The 26,035-nt window shown below is 45.3% G+C and overlaps 1 long non-coding RNA gene across 2 annotated transcripts in view; it reads right to left on the bottom strand.

Annotated features, from left to right (window-relative positions):
* The window catches only part of LOC142016940 (uncharacterized), a 176,322-nt gene extending 151,094 nt beyond the window's left edge, over nucleotides 1-25,228 (bottom strand). Inside the window, exon 1 of one of the 2 annotated variants that reach the window (XR_012646414.1) lies at nucleotides 25,089-25,228. This is a non-coding gene — a long non-coding RNA (uncharacterized LOC142016940). Of the gene's footprint in view, nucleotides 1-3,605; nucleotides 3,774-25,088 lie in introns of those variants that run through there. The other variant, XR_012646413.1, reaches the window with a different exon arrangement.
* Nucleotides 25,229-26,035: the final 807 nt, after the last annotated feature.

The raw sequence follows: 26,035 nt of genomic DNA, 5'->3' as shown, positions 1-26,035 counted from the left end.
CCCACCTCTCAGGGTCGCACACACAGTGGCTAATGGACCCACTGACACACACAGGAGCTGTGCAAGTCACCTTGGAGACTAAGGATTTGCACATACACACACACACACACAAGTTGTCTACACAACAGTAGAAAACTGCAGTGCTTGTCCACAGAACCTTCTAAAACCCAGCCATGAGCTTCTCTCCACTGCAGAGAAACTGTTCTCAGCGGTGACACACGGCAGAACAAGGAGCAATGGTCTGAAGATATGGAAGGAGAGAAGTAGGCTGGATATTAGGAAAAACTATTTCACCAGGAGGGTGGTGAAGCCCTGGAATGCGTTACCCAGAGAGGTGGTGGATTCTCCATCCCTAGAGGTTTTTAAGTCCTGGCTTGATAAGGTCCTGGCTTGGATGAGTTAATTGGAGTTGATCCTGCTTTGGGCAGGGGGCTGGACTCGATGACCTTCTGAGGTCCCTTCCAGCCCTATGATTCTATCAGCCCAAGGTGTCCCTTGATACTAGAGCATTTCTCAACACAGTCCTTTTCCTGTCAATAGCTAGGAGGCTGCACCCAAATTTAAATAGAGCCCAGCAAAGCTTGGATTTCCACGATATGTCATACATTTGTAATGGATTTTTTTTTCAAACCTTTTGAGTTAGTTCACGCCCACAAACATCCCTAGAAATTACTTTTAAGTGCTTAACTTCAGAAAGCAAAACTTTTAGTCTGCCTGGCCAACTGAACCAGGCAGCATTTTCTAGTTGCAATACTCACAGCAAACTGTTCGCAAGCAACCTACAGGCACAGAGTTACTCACAGAAGCTAGCACGGGCCAAAAATATGCAGGCCCATGCTAGTTCTATGAGTAATCAAAGTGCTGTTGGTTGCTTTTTAGTGGGATTCTCTTCAGCTCAAAATTTCAGACCAACTCTGGCAAAAATTGTTTGTCCCAGTAACCTCCTGCGAGGAAAACGCTTGGGAAAAATCACACGACAATTAAAGATGACTGATGGAGAGGGAAGGGAGAGAAAAGAGACAAAATTCATTGATGAAATTATTTGCTACTAATTGTTTCCCTGATCAGTGTCAAGCTCCAGAGACTTTCTTCAACAACAAGAAGTCTTGCGGCACCTTATAGACTAAAAGATTTTGGAGCATCAGCTTTCGTGGGCAAAGACCTCCTTCTTCCGATGCATGAGTGGATGCCACAGGACTTCTTGTTGTTTTTGAAGATACAGACTAACTCGGCTACCTCTCATGTACTTTCTTGTAACTCTTCAAAGATTCAGGCCAGTTTAGAATATTTTCCCCCTGTTTTTTAAAATGCTCATTATAGTTGTTGTCATTTATTTTCTACTGCATGGCAGCAGAGTTAAGATCTGGGCCCCATTGGGCTAGATGTAGCGCTAACTTAGAAACAAAGCTACTGGCTGAATTTCAGAAACTTGACAAGCTAAGGGGAAAACTTTACAGACAACTGGAGGCTGCAGGAGAGAAACTGGTCAGCCTGATAAGCAATGAGGTTGCTGCTCACCTGCTGTCTAGCCATTGCTGAGATTTTTGTTGGTGGTCAAGGGTTTTAAGGTGGGTGTGGAGAGAGGAAAGTGAGATGGCTTTGGGGTATTCGCTGGGAGATTCCTCCCTAAAAGGTAGCACCGGTGAAAGCAGGAATTTATAGTAGAGGTATTAAATATTCATTACATTTTTGTTAGTGTCAGCTGTGGAGGGAAATTCTGATGATACTCTTGAGTTTTCCCCATCAGATGTGGCCTGAAAACCTGTCTTGCCTCTTCCCCAAGTGGACAGTTCTCAGGCTGCCAGGCGAGGTCTGCAGCGGGTCTGTCAGAGGCCTGCACACAACACACCCAGTTGGCAGAGTTGACGCGGCAGGTGCCCTTCCTTAAAACACCTCCTTGGATCTGTTCAGACTTGCAACAGTGAGTTACCGCTGGCGAAGCAAAGCAGCCGTGCAAACTCAGAAACCGATTGCGATTCAGTGAAGAGGCTTTGGAGATAAGAGGACATGATTTGTTTGACTTGCGTTCTGCACACTATGAAGAGGTTGCCAGGTTGTCTCTGTTTTTCTGGCACGTCAAGCATGCTAGTTCTGGCAGGCTAACTTCATAGAGAGGAGGTAGAGATTGATTCCTAACCTACAGCTTCACAGGGACAAATCTCTGGACTGGAATGCTCTTTTGGAATTGCTATCCCCCCATGCCGACATTAATACCTGGCAGCGACTTCTTGTTTCCAAAACTGAAAAATAAAAACAAACCAAAAACCACCCAACCCAAAAACCAAAACAAAACGGGTGACCCCCCCGAGCATCAATACTGGGACCAACGGTGTTCAACATACAGTAGACACCCGACTTACGCAGAGGTTGTGTTCCTGAGAAACCCCATGTAAGTCAAATTTTGTGTTATTCAGGGAAGCCAGGAAACTGACCAGGGCAGTAGCACTGGACAATTTACTGTCTCCTATGAGTGGTGTGGAACGGGGAGCCTGGCTTTCAGCTCCCTGATGATCACAGGAGACAGGAAACTGACCAGCACTGCTGCACTGGTCAGTTTTCCACTCCTGTCAGTGGCAGCAGCTGAGAGTCTGGGGAGCTGGCATCTGGCTCCAGGATGCCCGCCACTCACAGGAGTCAAGAAGCTGACCAGCGCTGCTGCACTGGTCAGTTTCCCAGCTCCCCGGAGTGGTGGGCAGCCCTGAGCCAGGTGCCAGTTCCCCACCACTCAGTCACGTTAATCCAAGATTCATGCAACTTGAGTGAACGTATCTCAGGGTTGTACAGTATTCATAAGTGAGCTGGAGAAAGGGATAATCAGTGAGGTGGCAAAATTTGCAGATGATACAAAAATTGCTCAAGAGAATTAAGTCCAAAGCAGCTTGTGAAAAGCTTCAAAAGGATCTCACAAACCTGAGTGACTATGCAACAAAATGGCAGATGAAATTTAATGCTGATAAATACAAAGCAATATATATTGGAATGTATAATCCCAAGTCTATCTCTGAAACGATGGGATCTAAATTAACTGTTGCCGCTCAAGATCTTGGAGTCATTTTGGATAATCCTCTGAAAACATCCATTCAATGTGCAGCACCAGCCAAAAAAAGCTGCACTGAACGCTCAGAATCATGAAGAAAGGGATTGAGAATGAAACAGATAATATCTTATTGCCGCTGTATAAATCTATGTTATGCCTGCCTCCTGAATAAGATGTGAAGACGTGGTTGCCTTGTTTCAGAAAAGATATATTGGCACTGGAAAATGGTTAGGGATATGGCTGGTAAGAGATACTATGGAAGTCTATAAAATTACAACAGCCGTGGGGAAAGGAAATAAGGATAAGTTATTTACTCCCTCCCATACCAAGGAACTTGGGGTCAGCAAATGAAATTATCAGGCAGCAGCTTCAGAACAAACAAAGAGAAATATTTCTCCACAAAACACACAGTCTGCCTGGGGAACGCCTTGCCAGACAACGCTATGAAGGCCATAACTTTAACAGGATAGTCCATCAATGGCTGCTCGCCAGGATGGGCAGAGATGGTGTCTTCTTGTCAGGGCTGGGAATGAGCAACAGGGGATGTGTCACTTGATGGTTACCTTACCTTCTGAAGCAGCTGTCATTGGCCACTGTCGGAAGACAGGACGCTGGGCTACTGGCCCCAAAATGGTCATCCTCATGTCCTTATGTTATGTTCTTATTTCCAGAACATTTCTCCAACCAGGGCTACAAGCAACAGGCTCTTGTCCTGGGGAACTCCTTAACCCCTCCTCTGAAAGCTCCAGGATTGCCGGCTTTCAATATTGTGGCTTTCTTTTGCCATTCTACCACCTCCTGAAGTCCAAAAAGGAAGTGGAAAATCTGAGCTTTGCTGAGCAAGCCAAGAGGGCTAAGTTTGTAGATGTCATGCCTGTAACAAAAAACTTGAGAATGTGACCCGCTCCTGCAAGGCTACAACACTTGAGGGCAAAGAGAACACCCCTGAATTTGTCTCATGTTTTTTAGTTCACTGGGATTAGCAGTGTAGGAAACCCTTGTAATATGAACAAACTCTCTGTGCAAGATCTCAGCAGGACAGAGGCCATCGGTTTTAAGATCAGAGTTTGCTTTGAATCTCTCCATCTGTTTGTGCACTACCAGGCATGCTAATCTGTCATCCAGTTCCCATTTTGGGGGGCCTTTCCCAGCAAGCATGAACCCAAATAACTCAGAGGGCCTGAACTTGTCACGGCCTCTCTTCTCTCTATCTGACAGACGATACGCCGAGCGGAAGGAAAACAGCGTAATATCTTCACAAGCTTGGTTGATTTCTGAAATTAACTAACAACACAATGACTTGCTGGCACTAGTAAAGGAAGTAAATATGTCAGTGACAGACATCACAGCCAGAACAGGCCTTCAGATGTCTGCAACTGTCCTGTTACCACATGTATCAGATCAATTTCTACACAGAGGCACAGCTGGAATGTTGTTCCAAATGCCCCAAGAACCGGTGTGTTCATAAGTCAGTTTGATTTGCTCTATTATACAGATGCATTGTGTGCATTTTTGGTGCTATGTGATTATCTGTTTTTCACTACTACCAGCTTTATATTTTTCTTAGATTTGACTGCACTGCTCTTTGGTCTGATAGGTTGGAAGAATTCTTTCTCCAGTCCAAACGTAATTCTGTTTGTTGGCACTTCACATCATTTCACAGTAGCCACCTAATGGCCGGGATATGTCGATAATGTTATGTCCCCTATAAATACTAGAGCTGATTGGAAAATGGGGGACTGGTGGGGACAGAGTTATGGAGAATTATGGTGAAACCAGGCGAGTTTTGTTTTCTCTGAAATTTTCAATGGGAAATTTCAACTTTTGTTAAAAAATGGAAAAAGAAAATGTTTTGGCTGAGAACCTTTCAGTTTCCATTGACAAAATCAAAAACTTCCATGGAAAACAAACACTTTGCAAAAAATATTTCATTTCATCAAAACTCCAATTGCCCATTGAAAACCAGTTTGGCCGCTAGCTGTGTGGAGCTCAAAAGTTTCAGTTCAGGAGGGTTTTTGAGACTCTGATAGTCACCTTTGCATGGAATAGGGCCAAAGATTGGACATTTCTTAAAAAAAAAATCATCGTGGCTTGAAAAGGGCAGCTGACTATCTCTGGACCCCAGAAAAAGTGGGGAGGGGGTACCTCTGCTCCTGGAGGAAGGGGCAGGGCTGGGATCCAGCCTTCCCCACCTGCCCTTCAGTGCAGCCTAGTTCTGTTGGCTATTTAAAGGGCTTTCGTTTCAGTTTAGACTTTCCCAGATGATGTCTCAAAACAAAATACCAAATAATTGTTGCTGAAAGTGCCAAAATGGGACATTCTGATGCCATTGGAAGTTAGATCTGGGGTAGCGGGGTGGGGAATACCAAGAGAGAACCAAATGAAAGTCTGCATGAGAGAGAAAGAGAACTCATGGGCAGGACTTCTTTTGTAACAGGCAGTGGCCACTCTTCCTTGCAAAACTGCCCCAGACCGCAGGCTCTGAGAAGCAGAACAGGGCAGCCCACAGGATGCAAGTCACAAAGTTCCACCAGGTATTTACTCTGAAATAAAATTCTGGCAATGCCAATATTCGCCATGGGTATTGTGGCTGATTCTGGACGACCCATTCGGAATCAGAGCTTGATTGTCCCATTTGCTCCATGGACTTGCAAAATTGGACAGTCACTGCCTGGAAGAGTTTATGACCTAAAAGACAGCAAACAGATGAAAAGTGTGTGCATAGTGGGGGTGGGGAGAGAGCACATAGTCAGGGACTATGGGTCTTACACCCAAGCCTGTAGGCCTCTAAGCAATGCCCAGATTGCAACCACTACCTGACAGCTCTTTATAACCAGCATAGGAGGGGCTAGTGGAACACTGGCCCATCATAGGCTCCACCTACAAAGCTCCTGATTGGATTAGCTGTCCAGCCCCACCAATTGGCATGGAAGCATTATTTAAAGCAGGAGGTGCAAGTAGTTGTTCAAACAATTGGCTGAACTCCCAACTTGATGCTGTACTGGACCCTGTCTTGCCTGTTTGGCTCCGGCCTTAGTCCTGTACCTCAGTGTGACTCCTGACACTGATTTCCATTCATCCTTTGGCATGTTCCCAACCTTTGATGCAATTCTGAATCTAACTTTAGTTCCTGGCTTCTGCTAGATCTGACTGCCCACATCCCAAAGCTACAAACACAAGCCGATGATCAACATTCTAAGGCCAGAAAGAACAGGCAGATAGAAGAACATAATTTGTTGGGCAAAAGTCAACACAGTTTCTGTAATGGGAAATCTTGTTTTACTAATCTATTAGAGTTCTTTGAAGGGGTCAACAGACATAGGGACAGGGGCAATCCAGTAGATAAAGGGCACTTAGACTTCCAGAAAGCCTTTGCCAAGGTCCCTCACCAAAGGCTCTTACATAAATTAAGTTGTCATGGGATAAGAGAGAAGATCCTTTCATGGATTGAAAATTGGTTAAAAGGCAGAAAACAGAGGGTCTGAATAAATGGTAAATTTTCAGACTGGAGATGGGTAATTAGTGGTGTTCCCCAGGTGTCAGTCCTAGGACCAATCCTATTCAACTTATTTTTAAATCTAAGATGATTGGAGATACACATCTCCCAGAACTGGAATGGACCTCAGGAGATCATCTAGTCCAGTCCCCTGCCTTCTTGGCAGGACCAAGCACCATCCCTGACATCTATTTGCCCCAATCCCTAAATGGCCTCCTCAAAGATTGAGCTCAAAATCCTGGGTTTAGGAAGCCAATGCTCAAACCACTGAGTTATCCCTCTGCCCAGGTTTGGAGAAAGGGGTAAACTGTGAAGTGGCAAAGTTTGCAGATGACACTAAAGTGCTCAAGATACTGAAGACCAAAGCAGGGTGTGAAGAACTTTAAAAAGATCTCACAAAACTGAGTGACTGGGCAACAAAATGGCAAATGAAATTTAATGTGGATAAATTTAAAGTAATGCACATTGGAAAAAATAACCTGAACTATATATACCGTATGATGGGGGCTAATTTAGCTACAACTAACCAGGAAAGAAATCTTGGAGTGATCATAGATAGTTCTCTGAAAACATCCACGCAGTGTGCAGCAGCAGTCAAAAAAGCAAACAGGATATTAGGAATCATTAAAAAAAGGTATATAGAATAAGACCAAGAACATCTTTTTGCCCTTATATAAATCCATGGTATGTCCCCATCTTGAATACTGTGTACGGATGTGGTCTCCTCATCTCAGAAAAGATATATTGGCATTAGAAAAGGATCAGAAAAGGCAACTAAAATGATTAGGGATTTGGAACCGGTCCAATATGAACAGGGATTAAAGGGAATAGGATTTTTCATTTTAGAAGAGAGGAGACTAAGGGGGAATATGATAGAGGTCTATAAAATTATGAGTGGTGTGGAGAAAGTAAACAAGGAAAAATTATTTCCTTGTTCCCATAATATAAGAACTAGGGGACACCAAATGAAATTAATGGACAGCAGGTTTAAACAAACAAAAGGAAATTCTTCTTCACACCTTGCACAGTCAACCTGTGGAACTCCTTGCTAGAGAAGGCTGTGAAGGCTAGAACTATAAAAGGGTTTAAAAAAGAGCTTGGTATATGGAACTTAGGTCTGTTAATGGCTATTAGCCCGGATGGGTAAGAAATGGTGTCCCTAGCCTCTGTTTGTCTGAAGCTGGAGGAGGACGGCAGGAGAGAGATTGTTACCTGTTCGGTTCACTCGCTCTGGGGCACCTGGTATTGGCCACTGTCAGTAGACAGGATATTGGGCTGGATGGACCTTTGGTCTGATCCATTATCGCCATTCTTACGGTCTCATGTTTAACCATTGTGATCAGTGGCTCTGATACCTGGATAACCCAGGCCAGAGATCTGCCCCAAAATGTCTGGTCGAGCAGACTTTTTGTTTAAAAAAAACAGTCTTGATTTAACCAAAAAAGACCCACAAAAAGAAACATCTGTTATTTGTGTCAGGAAACAATGGCAGAAGTGACAAATGATGGTTCTGAAAGTGTCTGAAGACTAGTTTAATATGCCCAGAGCAGCCATCAAGCATGCTGTTGCTTCAAGGTTTAGGAACATAGACATGGTTTGAAAACTCTTGTGAGGAGCAGCAAGTTTTGATGCGCTTACTGAAGTCGATGTTGCACATGGTTCAGCTTTCATATTTTGTTCTTCACTGCCCAGGCTGATGCGTCTCTACCATGCAAAATGAAACATGCTTTTGCAGAAGCAGGGCTGGTTACATAAGAGACAAAGCGTTGCCTCTCCTAGCATACAACACGGGCCAGGCCAAGAATGACACAGTTTTCCAATGATATAATTAGTCTTTTTTTCCTTCCTGATTACTAAATATGTGGTTATGAAATTCAATCCACATGGTCTGTCTTGTATTTAGTAGCATTGAGATGATCGCTTCTGAAGTGGGTAACTTCCTTCCAGAAGATTTGATCCTTCACGTGATTTATTTTAATCAACCTCCTTAATCCTGACCCTAACCTGTGTCCAGTTCCCTCTGAGTCAACAGCCTGATCCGAGGTCTTTAACTGTCCAATTTCACACAGCTAGACGGTCAAATGCCGTTCTCCATTTCACCACTGAACTGAGCAGGGCTGCTCTAATATTGATGATAACAACAGAGTAGCAGAGCTGACTCCATTAACCAAGGACTGAACAGAGACTGGGAGTGGTTGGGCCATTACAAAAGCAGTTTCTCTGCTCTTGATGTTCATGCCTCCACATTAGCTACTGATAATGGGCCACATCCCCCCGACTGAACTGACTTGATTTCTCCTCTCTTGATGTTCATAACCCCACATTAACTGCCGATAATGGGCCACATCCACCCTGACTGAATAGACCTTGTCAGCTCTCGCCCTCCCCTTGACTGAGACTCCTTCTTTACATCCTCCTCGGAAACGCCCCCACTCATGCATCTGACAAAGCCGGTCTTTGCCCATGAAAGCTTATGCTCCAAAATATCTGTTAGTCTATAAGGTGCCACATGACTTCTTGTTGTTTTTGAAGAGACAGACTAACTTGGCTACCTCTCTGATAGAGAGCAACATGTGACTCATGTTTTTCTTTTTTCCAGATTGCTTACTTTCATAAATATACATCATCAGTGCTAATCCCCCAAAAGGGTAGCTATGGAAATCTTTGTCCATGTTCATCAGCATAATCCCCTGCATGGAAAGATGGAGGTTCTCCAGGAGGGAGAGAATGGAAAAATGTGACTTGATGGGATAAACATTTGCAAGGCAGCTTTATTGTCAGGAGGGTAAAGACCCACCCGTTACTTGGAAAATTAGGACAATCTTTCACTTAAACTAAAAGGAGGGGAGAGGAAGGTATCCAAATACGGGGGGGGCGGGGGGGGGATTTGACCAAGGTCCATGAGGATATTAAGTTAGGGGATTGTTGTTTGACTTCAATCACACCAATTCAACACAGAAGTTGTGCTTTTAAGAGAATTCTTGACAGCTGGATTGTTAGAGTCATGAGTTAAGTCTCCATGGTGTAGCTCCATTGAATCTGGTCCATTGTGTCTTATTTAATGTGTTGATGATATGCTATGGCATTTGAATTGTATTCCAGTTCTTTAGGATATGGAATATTGTAGGTTTGCTGATGGCTTTTGGCAATAACTACTGGAAAATTAAAAAAAAAGTACAAAGAATACATATTAAAGAGATGATGCCAACAAACAGAATCAGCTTGTTCCTCAGCTGGTTTCTGTAGGGTTACTCCCTTGAAGTTATTTTGCACGTGTAGAAAAGTCTGTGTTCATCTCATGCTTGAACTAGACACAATTCAATCTGGTCCAGATCACGATCTCCCTAGAGTGTGTGGGGTGGGGACTGGATCCAGGATTCTGGTTTGGCATATGCTAAAGAAACAGCGGTGGCCCCATTTGCGATGTCTGAATCTGGAAACAGGTTCAGATTGCAAACATCCGAGAAGCTCAGATCCATCTAGAGTTTACGTCTCAGAGCATGAACATTTCAATGCCTGTGACATGATGGGGAAGAAGTCCCAGCAGCTCAGTGGCAGCACCAAGTCTGGTTGAAATTGGACTTCAGTGTCCTCTAGGTGAAGAGGACATGCCTCTGGCAAAGGCTGGGAACTTGGTACATGCATTCGAAATCCCAATGTGTTTCCCAGAGGGCAGAATTAATGGAGACCTGGGTGGCTTTCTGCTTAAACACATTGCCCGTCTGAAAAACATACTGCCTCAAATGCCAGCAAAGTGAGAAAGCACAAATGACCGGGCCAACAACGAGGCAGTAACTAAACAAAGGCTGCGGCTAGAGGAGGTATTATTAGGGATATTCATTGTCTTCCATTGGCTCCATCCGTTGGTGGAGCTTTCTAAGAATGACTCAGGATAATCCTCTTGGTTTTGCTCAGTTCCCTTGATGTCCTACTACTAAACTTTTCCCAACTGAAATATTTTGGGTAGATCTCACAGTTGACCTTTTACTTATTTAAATCTTGTCCAAGTCAGATGTTTATGAACAAATATAATGGGTTCAGTTTTTTGTTTAGAAGAAAAAGTTATGAGATATAGACAGTTTTCATTTGTCACACGTACAGCTAGACTGGACAAAGCACTAAAGACTGGGACAGATCCTATATGAAGTAAGGGGAGATGGATAAGGTGAACCAGAAAGTCTTTTCCACCTCTGGATTCATCAGATTCAATGGAAAGGACCAGTGTAGGAGACCTAGGGTCACTGGGAGAAAAAAAATGAGGATAAAGCCTCCAAGCAAAACAAAAAAGCAGTCCTGTAGCACTTTAAACTAACAAATAATTTCTTTATATTTATTTCTGCTTTTGTTGGACTGACCCACTTCTTCAGACCTGGAAAATTCTGATAAATGAAAAGTGAGAGGAAGAGAATTTAACAGAAGGGTAGAAAAAAAATGAAATAAAAACGATGAATCAGCAACATAGGACAGAGGGAGGGGAGGGCAGAGGAGGGGAAGAGAGCTACTTACTGCAAGTGACTATTAAGTAGTGACTCACCTGAGATCACTACGACTGTTGGAGATGGGTAAACTGTCCTTGTAATGTGTAAGGTAATTGATATCTTTGTTGAGACTGAGGTATAAAGTAGTGAATTTGAGAATGAACTCCAATTCACATGTCTCCCTGTGTAATCTGGTGTTAAAATCCCTCTGTTTTAGAATGCAGGCTTTCACGTCTGGAATGTTATGGCCTGTTCCTTTGAAAAGCTCACTGACAGGTTTATGTGGATTCAGATTCCTAATGTCTGATTTGTGTCCATTTGTACTTTGAAGAAGAGATTGTCCAGTTTGTCCAATATATATGGCAGAGGGGCATTGCTGGCACGTGAAGGCCTATAGGTGGAGGTACAGGAATATGAGCCCCTGATTGTGTAATTGACGTGGTTAGGTCAACTGCTGGTGTCTCCACTGTAAATATGTGGATAGAGTTGGCAATGGGGTTTGTTGCAGGGGAAAGTTCCAGGATTAGTACTTCTGCGGTATGGCGTGTGGTTGCTAGTGACAATTTTCCTGAGGCTAGGTGGTCGTCAGTAGGAAAGGACAGTCATCTCACTCAGAGCCCCTCGGAGTGTAGCATCATGTTCCTCTATAGGTTGTAGATTGTCGATAATGCACTGGAGGGGTTTGAGCTGAGGCTATAGGTGATGACAAGTGGTGTTCTGTTATTAACCATCTTGGGCCTACCTAGAAGTAGTTGGTTTCTGGGTATTCGTCTAGCTCTGTCAATCTGTTTTGTTTTTTTTTCCACTTCTCCCGGTAGTAATTAAGTTTTACAAATGCCCAGTAGAGATCTCGAAGTTTTTGGACTCTGTCTGTAGGACTGGAGCAGATACAGTTGTGTCTTAGGGCTTGACTAGAAATGATGGACCGGGTGATGTGTTCTCCAAGCAGTTCATCTGATGATTCATTCAAAGAGGAAGCACCTTATTTGTAATTCCCTATTCCTTATACACGATTCTCTTAGTCAAAGCTTTTTCACTTGGCCAACAGGCAAAGAGAAGAACATGACCAAACATGCAACACCTGTAGTGAAGCATTGATGTGACCAGTTTCTGAATGACTTGTAGAACCAGATTCTTAGGGGCCCCAGGAGCGTCTGTGGTGCAAGCTTGATTGGTGTAATTGGCCATAGGAAAGATGGAAGCCTCTTTGTCTTGGGAAATAGTCTCATTCCACGGTGTGTTCTGGGCAGGCAGATTGGGGGCAGGATGTGGTGTGTGGCCTGGTTTTCTGGACATTATGGAGAGACCACATCCTTGCGATTGCTCGTTAAAGCAGGGATACAGTTATGGCCACCCTGAGAGCTGTTCTCACTTGCACTGGAAACGAAACCGTGCCCTCCCCCTCAGCAGCCAGTGAATAAGGGAGGTACAGTAAACTCTTGTTTAGCTACTATTTGATCAACTGGCATAACTTACAGCCAAGCAGCTCTGCTCAGCGGCACCAGGCAGGAGCGAGGGGAGAGCAGAGGCGCCTGCAGGGTGCACTCAGATGCAGGGCTAATGTTCGAAGGAGACTGCCATTAAGAGATCATTAATGCCAATTATAATGCAGATATTTCTTCAAAAAGATCTTCCAGACAGAGAATCTGCCAAGTAGCCAGCAGGCAGTCACTTTTAATGACCGCCATTAACACTCTGCTAAATTATCCAATCTCCCCCTTATGGGACATGGAGATTGTCTGAGTGCAGCCTGCAGCCTCCTCTGCTCTCCCGCCCAGCATGAGTTACTCATGCTCGCAAGAGCTACTCAGCTGAGTCCGTGTCCTGCTGGCAGGAGGTAACAGTCTTCTATTGTGTGTGGGTGCTTGTGGAAAAAGACTGGGAACAATATTCTGCTTACATTTATGTTTGTTTCTGTAACGTGACTGGGTTTTTATACTGGTTATGGAAGCCGTTTTATGCGCCCAGTGTATCTAAAGGCTCCAAATATTGAGCTAGAGGGGATGTGTGAGGTGTCTAATGAAAGCTGATGATGCCCTGAATCTATGTTGAATAGTAACAGAGAGATAGTCGTGTTAGTCCATATACTGTCAAAACAAAAGAGCAGTCCAGTAGCTCTTTAAAGATTAACAAAATAATTTAGCAGATGGTAAGCTTTCATGGGACAGACCCGCTTCTTCAGACCATAGCCATACCAGAACAGACTCAATATTTAAGGCACAGAGAACCAAAAACAGTAATCAAGGTTGAGATTCTCACCAGCAACCACAGGCTATACCAGAATAATACCAGTCCTGGAACTTTTCCTTGCAACAAGCCCCGTTGCCAGCATTGTCCGCATATCTACCCTGGAGATACCATCACTGGACCTAACCAGAACAACAAAAAGTCCTGTGGCACCTTATAGACCAACAGACATTTTGGAGCATAAGCTTTCGTGGGCAAAAACCTGCTTCATCAGCTGCATGAGTGGCGGGGCTAGTTTCAGAGGGGTATTTAAAGAGGGGGTCCCAGTAAGAGGGAGGGCCAGAGCTGACAAGGGCTATTCAGCAAGGTGGAAATGGCCCAGAATCAACAGTACTTATCAAAAGAAGAAAAAACAAGTCAGATCAGACAGGGGGATGGGAGCCTTTGTCAGAGTCTAATGGGGAGATATTAGCACCCAGAGCAAAGAAACTGCCTTTGTAAGCTGCGAGCCACTCCCAGTTTCTGTTTAATCCATGGTTAATGGAGTCAAATTTGCAAATAAATTGCAGCTCAGAGATTTCTCTCTCCATTTGATTTCTGAAATTTTTTGTTTCATTATTTTGTTAGTCTTTAAAGTGCTACTATACTGCTTTTTTTGTTCTAAATCTATGTATGCTACTTTTATGTCTGTGCCATGTTGGTAAGTGAAGTTATAGATTTTAGCTGTGTAGCTGTAGCAGAAAATGTTTCAGTGCTAAGATTCACAAAGGGAGCTGTGAACTTAGCCCCAGCCAGGACATTGGGCTGAACAATGAGGTGGAAACCAGCTGCTCAGACGTCAAATCTACATCCCAGAGACTTGGGACTTGTTAATGAAATGCAGCCCACTGGGCAGATAACCTGGTCTGAGCAAAACAAAAAAGCAGTCCAGTAGCACTTTAAAGACTACCAGAATAATTTATTAGGTGGTGAGCCTTCGTGGGACAGACCATAGCCATACCAGAACAGACTCAATATTTAAGGCACAGAGAACCACAAATAGTTATCAAGGTTGACAAATCAGAAAAATAATAATCAAGGTGGGCAAATCAGAAGAGCAGAGGGGCGGTGCGGGGGGGAGTCAAGAGTCAGATAATACAGAGTATGTAAAAGAGTCCTTATAATGAGCTAGGTAATTGGTGTCCCAGTTCAAACCACATGTTAATGTGTAGAATTTGAATATAAAAGAGAGCTCAGCATTCGCACTTTGTAGGAGATTGTTAAAGGTCCTTTTCAGTAAAACGCAGCCTTTCAGGTCATTAACAGAATGGCCCATTCCATTAAAGTGCTGGCTGACAGGTTTGTGAGTTAAGAGCTTTTTGATGTCTGTTTTGTGCCCACTCATTCTTTGTCGAAGCGTGTTTACCATTTGTCCTATATACAAAGTATGTGGGCATTGTTGGCACATGATGGCATACATGATGTTAGTAGAGGAATATGAGAATGTGCCCATGATTCTGTGGATAACCTGGTTAGGTCCAGTGATGGCATCTCCAGAATAGATATGTGGACAAAGTTGGCAACGGAGCGTGTTGCAAGGAAAAGTTCCAGGACTGGTATTATTGGGGTATAGCCTGTGGTTGCTGGTGAGAATCCTCATAGGGCTGGGAGGTTGTCTGTAGGAGAGAACAGGCCTGTCACCTAGGGCCTTCTGGAGTGTGGCATCCTGATTAAGGATGGGTTGTAGATCTTTAATGCTGCATTGCAGTGGTTTTTGTTTTGGTAGAATATAGACTAACACGGCTATCTCTCTAATGACCTAAAGGTAATCTAATCTCTCTCTCTCTCTCTCTCTATATATATATATCTAATGACCTAAAGGTATGTGTGTTACTGAAAAAGAACTTTAGCACCGTTCTTCAAAGAGAAACAGCCGAGCTGGCTTTTATGTTCAGATTTGGCACATTAACACGTGGTTTAAACTGGGATGGGAACTTTCTGATTCACTATAGGGGCTCGTCTGCATACTTGGCTTAATCTAATTCTTGACCTTCCCCCCACCACCCCTCCACTCTCTGATTTGCTCACCTTGATCATCTTTTTCTGACTTGTCCTCCTTGCTTACTGTTTTTGGTTCTCTGTGCCTTAAATATTGAGTCTGTTCTGATCTGGCTATGGTCTGAAGAAGTGGGTCTGTCCCACAAAAGCTCACCTAGGTTGCGTCTACACGTGCACGCTACTTCGAAGTAGCGGCAGTAACTTCGAAATAGCGCCCGTCACGTCTACACGTGTTGGGCGCTATTTCGAAGTTGAAATCGACGTTAGGCGGCGAGACGTCGAAGTCGCTAACCCCATGAGCGGATGGGAATAGCGCCCTACTTCGACGTTCAACATCGAAGTAGGGACGTGTAGACGATCCGCGTCCCGCAACATCGAAATAGCGGGGTCCTCCATGGCGGCCATCAGCTGGGGGGTTGAGAGATACTCTCTCTCCAGCCCTTGCGGGGCTCTGTGGTCACCGTGGGCAGCAGCCCTTAGCCCAGGGCTTCTGGCTGCTGCTCCTGCAGCTGGGGGTCCGTGCTGCATATACAGGGTCTGCAACTAGTTGTTGGCTCTGTGTATCTTTCACTGTTTAATGAAAGTGTGTCTGGGAGGGGCCCTTTAAGGGAGCGGCTTGCTGTTGAGTCCGCCCCGTGACCCTGTCTGCAGCTGTGCCTGGCTCCCTTATTTCGATGTGTGCTACTTTGCCGTGTAGACGTTCCCTCGTTGTGCCTATTTCGATGTTGGGCTGAGCAACGTCGAAGTTGAACATCGACATTGCCAGCCCTGGAGGACGTGTAGACGTTATTCATCGAAATAGCCTATTTCGATGTCGCAACATCGAAATAAGCTATTTCGAAGTTGGGTGCACGTGTAGACGTAGCCCTAATAAACTAGTTTGCTAGTCTTTAAAGTGCTACTTGACTGCTTTTTGTTTTGGCTATCTCTCTGTTACTGGTCTGAGCAAAGAAATTGAAATGAGATGCCCTGGCATCCATCCCACCTGCCATGTAAATGATTGGGGCATGCTGGCAAAACCAGTGACCAATGGCATTTTGCCACAGCGGCTCACCTAGGTAAGGTGACTTTTGACCCTCAAGGCCTTGATGGGAAGAAGAAAGGGCTTTGTCCCTGAACACAAGAGAGAACCATGATGTGTGCCTGACCGTGTCAATCTTGGATCTTTTTGTCTTTTGGTACCTGTGGCATGCGGACCCCAGTGGGCCGGATCTACATTTCTCCACTAACTAAAACTATGTAACCTGAAATGGACTTTCAGAGACTTTCAAAAACAACAAGAAGTCCTGAGGCACCTTATAGACTAACAAATATTTTGGAGCATCAGCTTTTGTGGGCCCACGAAAGCTGATGCTCCAAAATATCTGTTAGTTTATAAGGTGCTGCAGGACTTCTTGTTGTTTTTGAAGATACAGACTAACATGGCTTCCTGTGTGGTACTAGAGACTTTCAAAAACCAGCAAACAGCATCGCTGGTCTGCATCAAGAGCTGTAATTGATGTGTGTAAGGTATCGCTTTAACAACTTTTCTCCCTAACCCTGTTTTTTTTTTCATTAATAAATCTTTTGATATTTTGATCTAAATATGGGCTGAAGTAATCCAGAGCAACTGTTCCCCTGGTTCCAGCAGCAACCTTGCATCCCAAAGTCCAGGGCTCAGCAAGCCATACTTACAGCCCATAAGTGAGCACAGGGAGGGATAAATCTTCAAGAAGCTCCTCTCATCCCTCTAAGGAACATCCCACTTGGTGGTAATTTTGTATCAGGTGTGGGGGTTTGAACCTGGGGCTTTCTATGCTAAAAGCTGAGAGAGCACTATGGCTTGAGCTGACATCCCTGACCAAACTCCAGCCCTTGAGCTGCAAGCAACATCAGTTATGCTCTTCTGAGGTGCCCCAGCCATTAGAGGGTGATGGATACCAAGGTGCACTTCTTTCCTTGCGGTACAGTACCTTAGACCTGCTGACACGTCATCAGAGGTGTGGCTACTAACAGGTACATTATGGAATACTGCAGTTGGGGATGCAAAGGCTCATAAAATTGTTATTAAAACGTGATGCAAAATCAAGGGAATTAGAGGCGGAAAAGGATAAAGGCTTCTTAGCTCATTCTCCACCCTGAAGTCCCATCTCTCTCGGCCAGGACTGCTCTTAGCACTAGCTTCTTCACTGCTTTGTTCAGGCTAGTTTTGTAATAGTATTGCCCATACGGGCTGTTCTGCAGTCTAATAGCTCTCGCTTCTCGGGATGCGCGGCTTACCTACAGCCAACTTTTTCCTGTATTGAATATGGTAATTCCTAATTTGTGTCCCTTTTCTCCCTGTCCCACATTAAACAGTTCCTCCCTTTTTTGGTGTTTGACACCGTTCAAATACTGGCATATGTTTATCACAGTCGACTGGTCTTTTGAACGTCAGCTGAACAAGTTTTGTCCGTTTAGTTTTTCTAATTTTTCTGTACGTTATAATGTTTCCAGGGACACGGGCTGAAAACTAAAAACCACTGCTCTGGTTTATTTGTGCTGCACCTTCTCCTCTTTTCCCCCTGTGCCTGAGTTGTGCTACTTTTTCAAACGTTAAAGGGGAAAAAAGGCACAACAATGAATTAAAGGTTTAATCGGAACAGGAAAGAAATAATGTACAGCCATGAGCACCCAATTTTAACCACCCGCACAAGTGAACAGAGCAAAAATGCTGAGGAATGAATCAAAGCTCAGAAGAAGTGTTTTCATCTATCCAGTCTGGCAGATTGGTGTACTAACACTTACTTGCCTGTCCTTTAGGGTAGGGTAAGCGCTTAAAGTGCTTTGAAGATAGACATTTGCTATGTAAGTACTTGAAACTGTTCTTGTTACAGGGAGTGGAGAGGCAGGGAGCAATCTGGTTTGCATTATGCACGAAGGAGGAACTCAGAGGTGAGTTCAGGTGTGAAATAGCTAGTGTTCCAATGGGGCCTCCTTTGAGAATGAGGACACACCGCTCACCCCAGGGGAATAAAATACATGGGGAATGTGTAAGTAACTAGGTAGGAATGCACCAAGGAAGGCTGACCTGTAGTTATGGAACTAATAGGTTTGCAAGACTTGACTTTAATTACCAGGCTGAGTCAATTTATGGTTCCGTGCCTCAGGTTCTCATGTATAAATTGCAGATAATAATAATAATGTGATGCTAACTTATGAGAATCAGCTCGCTCTGCAGAACACCGGAGAGTTAGCCACTCTCTGGGTGTGGCCTGTCTCTCCTTCCAGGAACTAAGGCATCTAGAGCAAAGGGCCCCTGATCTTCCTTGGGGCCTTTGGGTGCCACAGAAATAACTATAATAAGAGCAAAGTGTGAGCCGCATGTTCATGAACACGGCGTAAATCTGGAGCCTCCCCCTCGAAGGGAGTTCGGCTTTGCTGGTTTACACCACCAGAGGATCTGGAGCACAGCCTTTAAACTGGTATAAAGGGAGAGGCAATCTCCCCCCCCCAGATCTGACACTGAATTTGGAATACAGATGCCCAACAGCATCAGCTGTTGCCTTAACAGCACTCACTGGCGCTACAGATGTATTACGGTTTATCTATATTGTGGTTGTGCACAGGAGCCCTAGGCATGGACCACTCTGTGCTAGGAGCAGCACGAACACAGAACCAAAGGACGGTCAGTTGCCCCCTCCTCCTGAATGACACAGGCCAGGGATGTGGCCTGGAAAACATTGTGAGGTGGGATTGCCAAAATCAGAATAGCTCTGGGACCAGCTGCCTGAAAAAACACAGGCAAACACAGCCCCATCAACCAACCTGTTCTGGCTGAACAGGCATGGACTGCATGTAGGCTCATCAATGGGGACGGAAGGCAGGCAATGTGTCTGGGGCCCTTTAAATCACTGCTGGGATGCTGCAGGAGGTGCTGAGGGCTAGCTGCCCAAGCCCCGCCCCTTCTGCCCGAGGCCCCGCCCCTTCCAGGATCATAGACCTAGCCCCCGGCTCCTTGCACCAATGCCTAGCAAGTCTGCTGTCTTCTTTGGCTGCATTGTTGTTGCACCAGCATAAGGAAGGGTGTAGCTTGCAGACTCCGGGGACCATATCTGGCTTGATATTTTAGCAGCTAATGAATCAAGTGAGCTGCAGAAAAAGACGGTAGCAGTAAGGAGGCCATTGTAGCAGGGTCACCATCCTGCCCCTCCTCAGACTCCTTCATTGCCAGCACCTCTTTAATTACAAACACCCTCAGATCCCTCTGCCTCCAGATTACAAACTGTTCCTCCTTCCCTTTCAGATTGAGACATGGCAGCGGGCCAGGCAATGGACTGGAATTCAGTGGAGCTCAGTTCTAGTCCAAGTTCAGCCCATGGGTGGCTGTAGGGCCTTGGGCAACTCCAATCATGAGCCTGTGCCTTAGTTTTCCCATTTGCAAAATGGGGATAATGATCCTGGTCCCCTTTGTAAAGCATCAGCAATGAAGGGTCCTGTGGCACCTTATAGACTAACAGAAAAGTTTTGAGCATGAGCTTTTGTGAGCACAGACTCACTTCATCAGATGCTGGTCTTGGAAATCTGCAGGGCCAGGTATAAATAAGCCAGAGCAAGGGTGGGGATAACAAGGTTAGCTCAGTCAGCAAGGGTGAGGCTTACTACCAGCAGTTGATCTGGAGGTGTGAACACCAAGGGAGGGGAAGCTGCTTCTGTATTTAGCCAGCCATTCGCAGTCTTTGTTTAAGCCAGCACTGAGGGCGTCGAATTTGCAGATGAATTGTAGCTCAGAAATTTCTCTTTGGAGTCTGGTCCTGAAATTTCTTTGCTGTAGGATAGCTACTTTTAAATCTGCTACTCTGTGGCCTGGGAGATTGAAGTGCTCTCCTACGGGTTTTTGTATATTGCCATTTCTGATGTCTGATTTGTGTGCATTTATTCTTTTAGGTAGAGACTGTCCAGTTTGTCCGATGTATATAGCAGAGGGGCATTGCTGGCACATGATGGCATAAATTATATTGGTAGATGTGCAGCTGAATGAACCCACGATGGTGTGGCTGATCTGGTTAGGTCCTGTAATGGTGTTGCTGGTGTAGCTTTGTGGGCAGAGCTGGCAACGAGGTTTGTTGCATGGATGGGTCCCTGAGTTAGAGTGACTGTGGTGCGGTATATAGTTGCTGGTTAGGATTTGCTTCAGGTTGGCAGGTTGTCTGTGGGCAAGGACTGGTCTGCCTCCCAAGGCCTGTGAAAGTGGGGGATCATTGTCCAGGATGGGTTGTAAATCCCTGATGATGCGCTGTAGAGGTTTTAGCTGAGGACTGTAGGTGATGGCTAGTGGTGTTCTGTTGGTTTCTTTCTTGGGCTTGTCCTGTAGTAAGAGAGGAGGCTGAGAGGAGACATGATAACAGCTGTCAAGTACCTAAAAGGGTGTTACAAGGAGGAGGGAGAAACATTGTTCTCCTCGACCTCTGAAAATAGAACAAGGAGCAATGGGCTTAAATTTCAGCAAGGGAGGTTTTGGTTGGAAACCAGGAAAAACTTTCTAACTGTCAGGGTGGTTAAGCATTGGAATAAATTACCTATGGTGGTTATAGATGTTTAAGAACATGTTGGATAAATATCTAAAACAAGTGATCTAGATGGTGCTTGGTCCTGCTGTGAGGGCAGGGCTCTGGACTTAATGACCTCTTGATGTCCCTTCCAGTTCTAGTGTTCTATGAAGCATGACAGAGTGCCTTGCCATTTTAAGACTAGCTGCCTGGGAGCAGCCAGTCCTAATTACAAAGCAGGCATCAGGTGATGCCTCTATGGTAGCAAAAAGGTAGCTGAATAGTAACAGAGAGGGAGCCGTGCTAGTCTATACACTATCAAAACAAAAAGCAGTGAAGTAGCACTTTAAAGACTAGCAAAATAGTTTACTAGGTGAGCTATCGTGGGACAGACCCACTTTGGGTCTGTCCCACAAACGCTCACCTAATAAACTATTTTGCTAGTCTTTAAAGTGCTACTTCACTGCTTTTTGTTTTAAAAAGGTAGCTGTGTTAGTCTGTAATCTCACAAAACAAAACAGCCATCATGTAGCACTTTAGGACTAGCAACATGATTTATTAGGTGATGAGCTTTCATGGGACAGACCCACTTCTTCAGACCTATAGAACTTCCGGTCCAGTTCTATCCAAAAAAAATTGCAATAAAAACTGACACATCAAATACATAGGACTGAAGCAGGCGGGTGAGGAGTTGGGGATGTTAGGTGTCGTGCCTGAGATAATTACAAACATCAAAGGAAGGGAAGCAGTCTTTGCAATGCTTGAAATAATTGCTGTCTTTGTTCATACCAAGTGTTAATGTGTCGAATTTGAAGATGCCCCTGTAAGAGTGGTGGGAAGCTGCAGAGTGAGGGATGCAGAGGGAAAGACAGCCAGAGCTGTGGCGGAGGCCCCAGTGATCAGGAGACTCTTGGAGGAGATCCGTATGCAGGTGGAAGGGTTTGGGCTGGAGGGCCAAGGAGAGCTGAAAGCCAGGGAGAGCAGACTCCGTGGGAGGAGAAAAGGCGGCTGGCCTGCTTGGGCTAAGAGTGGACTACCAAGACAAGAGAGAACTGCAGAGACCAGGCTTGGCTGAGAGGATAGAGGCCCACAACTGTGTTTGGTTTTGTGTCGTGGGTCAGTAAATGAAACCCTGGGAGAAGGAGCCATCCTTGTGGTGTATGTTGAAGAAGCCCCTTAATACTGAGACAGGCTGATCGTAGCATGGCCACAGGCTGCGAGGAGAAACTGGAACCGGGGAACAAAATGATATGAAGATGTGTAAAGTATTCTGGTTACCCACTAAGGATAATCTAAGGCTTGTGGTAATCAATAGGAGTTTGTCCGTGAGTTCAGTATCCTTTGTTTATCCCTTATAAGGGACTAGCCCAGTGGGATTCTTTGTCTGGGGTGTGCAGGGAGGATTCTCTTTTGCAAGGATAAGGCACAGAGGGATTTCAGGGGATTAGCAAGTGAGCAGGTGCAACACTGGAATGACAACCCCATGCAGGCAGGTCAATACTCACAACTTCAGAGTACAAGCCCAGTGAATACAGCTCTGCACACAAGAACATGGAGAGCCGATGAGAGAGTCACTTCCAGGCTTAAAAGCTATAGATCTATTAACTCCACAACAAGCCAACTTGTGCAGCTGACCACACCCATATGCACAAACTCATATGAGCACCCAGCACGTCACAGCAAAGCAACCTGGTAATTACCAACCAACGTTGGCTGGAAGGAAATTAAATTTCAGGAGGATGATTTAATATTGAGGCTTTAAAAGAATACAGGCAACGGTGACAAACAGAAATGTTAGCGATTGCAAAGTAAAGAGAGGTAGCTGTGTTCGTCTGTAGTCTAACAAAACAAACAAGCAATCATGTAGCACTTTAAGGACTAATAAAATAATTTGGTAGGTGATGAGCTTTTGTGGAGCAGACCCACTTCTTCTTCTTCTATCTCCAGATCTGAAGAAGTGGGTCTGCCCCATGAAAGGTCATCACTTAACAAATTATTTGTTGGCCTTTAAGGTGCTACATGACTGCTTGTCTGTTTTGTCAGGTATTGCAAACGCCATCTTGCCTGAGTCATTTCTCAACATTGTCTTGTTAGTTTCTGGCTATCAACCTCCTTCTCCCCACAGAGTTTGAAAAGAAAGACCGATGGCCTGCTTGGATGTACTGCTGCTGCGGTAAGGGAAGATAATGAGGAGAACCAGAAGGGTCTAGTATATATATCGCAGTTCCAAAACACAGTGTAAAGATAACTATGTAGGTAGCCCAGCAGTGATACACAAAGGGAGCTAGGCAGAGCGACGGTCTGGTACTTGGCCAGGGAAAGCTACCTTGTCTGAGTATTGCTACAGTCTTTGCTGCTGCTGTTTTTTCAATGCTGGGCTGTCCTCAAGCCAAACACCATGGCTACACCGACCCTTGCATTCCTCTTTCGAAAGAGACGTACAAATGAAGGAAATCAAAAATGCAAATGAGGTGCAGGTTTACATACCAGGCACCTCATTTGCATATTCTTCTTTTAGGGGGTTACTTTCAAAAGAAAGGCCGTGTGAACACGGCTCTTTCGAAAGTAAACCCATCTTCGAAAGAACCCTTCTTCCCTGGCTGCCTGCAGCTTTCTCTCTGCCTTCCCACAGCAGCGCTGCTGTCAGGCTGACAGCCATGCGGCTGGGGAGAAGGCAGGGAGAAGGGGCTCTTAGCCTGCCTACCCGCCCACAGGCTGACAGCCACAGAGCAGCTTCTAGTGGTGTTTAATTCACATTAAAATGAGTTATGTGCAACGGGAAGCCCTGTATTTCATTGGTTTACTTGTGAGGCCTAATTTCATTTCTGATTGGAACTGCAGAGAGAACAGAAAAAAACGTAATTACCAATATCAATGTTTGGCCAAGACCCCAGCAACTGAAGCATCACAGAATTGTCAATAACGATGAGTGGTCAAGTCCGTGGGCCTATATTTCTTCCAAAAATGGTACCACACCTCCTTGTGACTTTCCTGAGTCATTGCCTCCAGCCTGAGGAGGGAGCGAGTGCCATCTAATGAATCATCGGTGTTCCTTTGGTTGTCTTGGATCCAACTCTGGCTAGGCCCAACCTGGTTTAGACTGTGAGATGTAAGGCTTTTGCAGCCTGTGACGGCAGGGCTGTGAGCCATGGATAGAATCGCACAGATGGGATGAGAGGTTTCCAAGGGAAAACATAGGCACCGCAAGAACCTGCTCACCCTTTCCCCAAACCAACAGTCATCATGGCCAAGCAAAGCCCAGTACCGCTGCCAAATGTACCAGGAAACACGCTCCCTTCCCCCACAAAACAAGACATTGAATGGAGGTTACAGTCAAAACCAAAGTGTGTAAAGTCTTTCCTCTGCTCTATACATATAGGGTGAGCACCGAGGAGATGAACCCAAGGCTACTTGCTCCTTCAGGCTACGTCTACACGTGCACCCAACTTCGAAATAGCTTATTTCGATGTTGAGACATCGAAATAGACTATTTCGACGAATAACGTCTACACGTCCTCCAGGGCTGGCAACGTCGATGTTCAACTTCGACGTTGCTCAGCCCAACATCGAAATAGGCACAGCGAGGGAACGTCTACACGCCAAAGTAGCACACATCGAAATAAGGGAGCCAGGCACAGCTGCAGACAGGGTCACAGGGCGGACTCAACAGCAAGTCGCTCCCTTAAAGGGCCCCTCCCAGACACACTTTCATTAAACAGTGCAAGATACACAGAGCCAACAACTAGTTGCAGACCCTGTATATGCAGCACGGACCCCCAGCTGCAGCAGCAGCAGCCAGAAGCCCTGGGCTAAGGGCTGCTGCCCACGGTGACCACAGAGCCCCGCAAGGGCTGGAGAGAGAGTATCTCTCAACCCCCCAGCTGATGGCCGCCATGGAGGACCCCGCTATTTCGATGTTGCGGGACGTGGATCGTCTACACGTCCCTACTTCGATGTTGAACGTCGAAGTAGGGCGCTATTCCCATACGCTCATGGGGTTAGCGACTTCGACGTCTCGCCGCCTAACGTCGATTTCAACTTCGAAATAGCGCCCAACACGTGTAGACGTGACGGGCGCTATTTCGAAGTTACTGCCGCTACTTCGAAGTAGCGTGCACGTGTAGACGCAGCCTCAGAGACCTAGCGTCCCAGCCTTCCAAGCTGCAGCTGCCATCTTGGCCTGGCTTTTGTGGAGTGAGGTGCCCAGGGCTGCTTTGAAATGGGCAGAGGTTAGGCCGATTCTGTGTTATCATCTTCCAGGCGAGGTCCCAGGTAAAGGGGTGTTAGCCCCAATGTCTGAGCCATAGTCCAAGTGTGGCACTAATTGAAGTCTTCCATTTACTTACATTTCCCATATGAGGCTTCAACTGGATGCAGAATCCTTCACTTCCAGCCCTAAAGCGATGGGGGAGGCGTCTGTGATGCCAAACAGCTAGGTGGTGGCAAGTGATCTGGAGCAGGCTGATCCTAACCCCAGCTCAGCTGCTGCCTCCTTGTGTAACATAGTACTGGATGACTCTCTGTGCAGCACTTGTAAATTTCCTACCTCCTAGACACCGTGTGAGTCTTAACTAGTTAATGACTGAGCACGGCTCAATACATAAAAGCCCTATCAAGTTGCTAAAACATTATCATGTTTACTGCCAAGTTCCTCCCCAGAGTTGGCTGCATTCCAGCAGCAGATGAAGAGAAGCAATCCCTGTGTGTATATTATTCTGGTACCTTCCAAAGTGCTTTGAAGCTTGAGTAAAGTATGTTATAAATCACTTATTAGATAAATAAATACCAGGCTGTCTCCTGATTGGTAGGGAAAAATAAGAGACCAGATGGAGGACAGTTTATGTGCTCCATTTTGCATTCTTTTTGGGTAGAGGACAAGTTGAAATGCCCAATTTCCATCCCATGGGGAATCCAGACATCACTAAATCTGCTTTGCGTTTGGATGAAAAGTTTAAACTGAATTTTTTGCAGAAGGCAAAATTCTGAAAAACAGCAGAAGATTTTCATTTTACAAATGTTGCCGTGTTTTAGTCTGAGAATGGCGCATCGTTGTGACACAAAACGTTTGCTATAATGTACACAGATATGAAACACAGCATGTAAAGAAATACGACATTTAACAGATGAGAGTAAAATAGAATCACAGAATCATAGAACACTAGGACTGGAAGAGACCTCGAGAGGCCATCGAGTCCAGCCCCCTGCCCCAATGGCAGGACCAAGTACTGTCTAAACCATCCCTGATAGACATCTATCTAACCTGGTCTTAAATATCTCCAGCAATGGAGATTCT

This window comes from Carettochelys insculpta, chromosome 8, assembly GCF_033958435.1.
Source record: "Carettochelys insculpta isolate YL-2023 chromosome 8, ASM3395843v1, whole genome shotgun sequence".
NCBI lineage: Eukaryota > Metazoa > Chordata > Testudines > Carettochelyidae > Carettochelys > Carettochelys insculpta.
The sequence above is the reverse complement of the archived record's forward strand: the minus strand, read 5'-3'. Positions and strand labels throughout refer to the sequence as shown.